Source organism: Protopterus annectens, chromosome 5.part0, assembly GCF_019279795.1.
Source record: "Protopterus annectens isolate FY-2018-M chromosome 5.part0, PAN1.0, whole genome shotgun sequence".
NCBI lineage: Eukaryota > Metazoa > Chordata > Ceratodontiformes > Protopteridae > Protopterus > Protopterus annectens.
Window position 1 is genome coordinate 1,839,450,395 of NC_056735.1, and position 6,000 is coordinate 1,839,456,394.

Genomic DNA, 6,000 nt, shown 5'->3' on the forward strand with positions numbered 1-6,000 from the left:
TGAATCAGTGCGTTTTATTGGATTTATTAAATTTTCTTGCACTACTGCAGTTTGGTTTACTTTGATACAAAATATTCTTTCCTGCAACCGGACTTTTCTCCTTTACCTTGTTTTACTTTGTCAAAAGGATAAAAACATGACTATAACTCAGATAACCTGAGCTTGACAAGTGGTTCGGGTTCTGGAGGTGCCAGGCAAAGGAGGATAGTGGTGAATGACTGTTGAGAGCTTGCCCATCCTAGGTGGAGGATGGCAGCTAGTCCCACTGCTGTACTGACACCCAGCAGAAGCTGGTGTATAACAGCTCATGTAACAAGCTAGCACTTACCGGAAGATATTGGGACAGAGCTCATGGCACAAGCTACCACTTACCGGAACATATTGGGACAGGCACTCCAAGCAGTGTTAACTGTACCCTGGGGCTGGGCGTGATAGTGTGGATGTATGGAGCTCAGTATTATGCATTGTCCTGCTAGCTGCTATGAAGACTGGGAGTTAGGACACTCAGAAAAGAAAACCCTAATGGCTACTTAGAAGATGGTCTCCCATCGCCAGGGTTTTGCCCCACTAAGGAATAAATGGGCCAATAGGTTCTTGCCTTATGTGGAGAGTGAATGGGCCAATCAGACATGGGAGGGGGTTGGTAGCTATCAGGCAATCCAAGGGAACAAAAAGTTATTAAAAAAATTCAAATAGAGCTGGAAGAACCAGGCAAGGGAGAGTAGAACTAATTAACTAATGATGGCTTGCCCATCTTGGGAGAACAGAGAAGCAGTTTCCAGTCAGCCAATTACCACAATATAAGCGGAGGCTTGCACTGCATCAAGATGGTCAGCACTGGGTATTTAGGCTTAGAGATCCCAAGTCCAGTGTAGTAGCCTTTAATAGAGAAGCACACACATGGACTGGGAGAGTGTGGGAGGCCCCACAGTGACACAGCTACATATGTTTATAACCAAAGTTGGGGGTTACTGTCTCATTAGAAATGCCCTCGTTGCATGGATTTCAGCAAGGACATAAAACACCTTTATAGCTGCATGAATGATGATGCCCTCAAGTCAGATCTTACCCCATGCTAAGGATTTCTAGTATGGAGGAAGGGTTCAAGACCAACAGGGGGAGGGTTGATGATCAATAAGCATGAAGGTAAAAAGAACCTTGGATTGGGTCATAAGGTGGTAGTCTAGCTAAAAAAGTGAATGCACAACAAAACAAAGATCGTAATACAAATTCACAGTGAAAAAAACTGGAGGTCTGAATAAAACGGAGTTAATAACCCTCTGTAAAGAAAGTTGAGAAGTCCCTATCTTGACCTATGTGTTCAGGATTTACCTTCACATTCTCAAAGTTATTTTATCTTGCTCAAGATTTATTGGTCAAGTATTCTGTCTGTTTCTTCATAGTTTCTGCTCACTACACCTTATAGCAGATGCATGCTTCCTCAAAGTCACATTGCTATTTTTCTCGAAGTCTGTAGATGTCGAGGAAGTATGATTTTTTCACTGAGAAGGTTCTGTATGTTCAGGGCAACCTACTACAGATGAGAGCAAATGTAAAAACTATCAAACCATTCAAAATGAGATGAAAAAGACATTAGGCTATTATGGGAGATGAGCAAGAAGAAGCAAAACACAAGATGGTGTGCAATGGCATTTATCCATGGAGCTGGATAATGACTGTACATAGTAAGCCCAAATAGTCTTTATCCAATATCACATGCTGTTTTGAATGTTATTAGACAAAGAACTGAAACAAAGGGCACTTTTTTATAAGGTTCAATAAAGTTAGCTAGGCTTCCCTTGAGAAAACGAACACGTGATCACTTTCCACAAGCAGGGCTATCACTTGAGCAAATGGATCTAATAAAAGGTCACAGTCATCCTGAGTAACTGATTTTATGTGCTAATTCTGAAGACAAGGATACCTGAGTTGGGTTGCTCTTTTGATAAGGGTTTGTAAAGAGATTCCTGCGTTTGAGGCAGGCTCACAAAAAAAATAATATGGCATGTCTATCAAATGCTGGGCAGGATGGCAATAAGCAATGCACATTTGAAGGGGTTGTTCAGATGCTACATTTGATTATTCAGTATAGTCCTGAAGAGGTTTACAGTAGTATTATGGGGTGCTGAAGATGGTTAGCAAAAGAGAAGTACAAAACCAGGGCCACAGATTAGCCAATGTATCAGTTTCAAGAAATGGTTTACAGCACAGGCTCTCTCAGTTTGCAGTTGCCACGAGTGCGTACTCTTTTTCTTCAGTACTAAGATTCAAAGCCCCTCCCCCCAACACACACACACATTCACACAGGCACCTGTAGTCAGATTTGTCTTTAACCTTGGCCTTCAGAAAGCTCTTTTTTGTCTCAAGAATTCTTGAAATATTTGCTGACTTTAACCAACAGACCTATAAAAACAAACCTCTTGCAAAATATGCAAATAAATTTTCAAAGTCCAAGTGTAAGGTAAACTGCAAACGTCAGCCAAGAAGCCTGGATTCCTCTCAGAGTGACTCCCACAACATTCACTGTAGTTTCCATCAGTCCTGCTTGTTTTTTCTTTGTGTGTTTATTTTGAATGATTTAAGACACACAGACACACAAACCCAGACATATATATATACACACACACACACACACACACACACACACACACACACACACATTTCTTTTTTTGTAAGCATCTCATTTAAAAATGTAATTACACTCAACCATGGGATGAAAACTGTGGGTCATAAGGTCAACAATGTAAGACAATTGTATCAAATATCGCAGTGGCATGCTGGTGGAAAGAGAATGTGGTCAGCAAAATGTTGGAGAAGAGGTGTAAATTATACTAAGGAAACAGAAAACGGCACAGGCAGAGAGATGTATGTCCTAGGAAAAACAGAAATTATTAACAATGCATGTGTAGGTTTTTGATAAAATACAATAAACATGGGTTCTCTAAAATTTAACAGTTAATGAATAATCACTGCTGAACAAAGGTTTATCAGTAGTCCTCGCATTAAAAACTGATTCATAAAGAACAGCTAAATGATACACGCACATTTATCAGAAAACTACACTTAAATTTTATTTTTAGTCTTTAGACTTTTGTTTTATGGATGTGGTGAGAGAGGACATGCAGGTGGTTGGTGTGACAGAGCAAGATGCAGAGGACAGGAAGAAATGGGAACAGATGATCCGCTGTGGCGAACCCTAACGGGAACAGCCGAAAGAAGATGATGATAGACTTTTGTTTTAGTAATCATCTGGTAAACCTTATGTCATAATTATGTTTTATGATTAGCCCAACAACTTTGTTTTTAAGATGTGTGCCTAAAGGAATTTTATAACATGAAATTCAGAGATGAAGCTATCATTTGAAAACGTTCATTGAGATGGAGCAGTTACAAAGCGATTGTTCAAGTCCACCCATTTATGTACCTGAAGGGCAGATAAGGGTGAGGCTAGGAGCAGTTCTGAATATCAGAAATTAAAGTGTTCATCATTCCCACCTGTTCAATAGCCTTTAGGCTATATGGATTGTATCCTGCACAGTAAACAACAACCACACAGCTTCAGAAACTTTGGCTCCCTCCCACATCTTCACTCTAACTGGTGTATAACCAGCTTCAAGAAGGAAATCTCTCTTCAGTACGTTCTTGCCCAGTCAGAGGGAGAGAGTGAGAGAGAGAGAGAGAGAAGAGCCTAACAGTCCTGAACTTGTAAAACATAACAGGAACAATAAAGCATAAAGAAAACCACGCATTATATCACAACTACAACTATATACAAGAGTATGGGAATGGAGGATGGATGAGGCTACTGCAGCAGTGAGGAATTTAAACATCTACTGTTATGGGTAAGTGTGACTTATACAACTGTAAGATGTTCATCATTGCCACTACTGCAGTAACCTTTAAGCTAAATGGGTAGATTACCATAGCCAGATGTTATCGGTAAGTGCAACTTGCTCGACTGTACTATGTTCATCATTCTGACTGCCTTTAGGCTAAATGAGTAGCATACCAAAGCCAGATGTTATCGGTAGGTGCAACTTGCTCCACTGTACTATGTTCATCATTCTGACTGCCTTTAGGTTTAATGGGTAGAATACCGAAGCCTATCCAACCTGGGAAGAAGAAGAAGTATATGAATCTAGGAGCCCATGGAGAATGGTCCTAGCAAAGCCTGCCCTGGACCTGGAAAAGGAATCCAGTTTGTAATTCTTTGTAATTAGATGTACAGAGGACCATGTAGCTGCACTTAGAAGGCCTCTAGACTCTATCCCTTTCTGATATGCTATTGAGGAAGACAGTGCTCTAGCTGAATGTGCCTTGATACTGCCTGGCATGAATTTACCATGGTCAGTATAACAAAAGGAAAAAGCAGAAGACAGCCACTGGGAAATTGTCTGGTTAGACACAGGATGTCCCTTCTTTGTCCCATGATAGGAAATAAAGAGTTGATCATTTTTCATAAAAGACTTAGCTTTGTCAAGATAGTACCAGAGATGTTTACCCACACACAGAGGTATTTAGAATACTTTCTCCCTCTTTTTATGATGGCTAGATTAAAAGTAAACTCTGAAACCACTTTGGGCATAAATGAAGGATTTGATCTTAATGAGATCCTATGCCTCTGAACTATGAGATAGAGTTCACCCACCATGAGAACTTGTATCTTAGATAATCTTCTTGCAAATGTCATAGCAATAAGAAATACATTTTACAAGTCATGCATCTGAAATCAGCCTGAAAGAGACATAGGACTTCTCCAGCACATAGAGTTAAGATCCCAAGTAGGAGCAACCTGTTTAGGGGAAGGTCTGAGGTATAAAACTCCTTTCAGAAACTGTTTTACCACAAACAGAGAGGAAAGAGTAAGATCCATGGGTAGACATGCTGTAATGGCCACAAGATAAACATTTATAGAGGAATAAGCAAGGCCAGAAGAGAGTGACTCACATAAATATTTCAGCAACAGTGGTACAAAATCCCTGATGCGACCCTGGTTATATACAAGGCACTAACTAAAAAAATGTCTTCCTTTTTGCCAATATATGATTTTCTAGTAGCGGGTTTTCTTGCCTTCTTTAGTACCTGCTGCACATCCTCAAAATAAATGCCTAAAAGGTATCAGAATTAAATCATCCAGTCAACTAGTTGAAAATTTTTGAGACTGGGGTATATCAAACTCCTCTTATCTTGCGTGAGTAGGTCTAGTCTGTGTGGAAACTTGTGGTAATTGCCCTTGGCCAATTCCATAAAAGGGAGAACCAATGTCGCATGAGCGAAAAGGGAATCACCGTAATTATTGTTGGAGTTTTCAGAATTACCCTGGACATCAGTGAAAAGGGTGGAAACACATTAAGGAACACTCCTGAACATGGGAATGGAAAGGCATCTGCTTTATAGGCTTGTTTGCAAGGAATCCTAATGCAGAATTTGCTTAATTGTCTGTTTTGAAAGTAGGCAAACAGATCTATGTAAGGTTTCTCACAACTGATCAGTTCCGGGAAGATCTCCTAATTCAATTTCCATTCATGAGGGTCTGTCCTGGTCCAGCTCAGCTTGTCTGCCACTAAATTTTGCTCTGATGGAATATAAGATGCTTGAATGGTGAGGTATGGTGTAAAGCTATCTTCCAACCTATCATGGCTAGCTTGCACACAGGGTAAGATTTCGTACCCCCTTACTTGTTTATGTACCATATCATTGTGGAGTTGTCTGTTATCATCTGTATAGGTCCCAAGGACCACAGATGATGAAATGATTTTGAGGCATAGATCGCAGACAGTTTTGCTTTGACATTCAAGTGCTTTTGTCTGCCTGAAAACTTCCACAGGCCTTGCACATTTACCCGCTTGGAAACTTCCCCCAAGCAAAATCTGAGGAGTATGTGTTGAGAGATTGGCTTGGGGTATGAGAAGAGAGGAAGAGATCTGGGTTTAGCCTATTTGATGTCTCTATCAATGCAGTTCCATTTTTACTAAGTCCAAACGGGAATTTGATATTCCT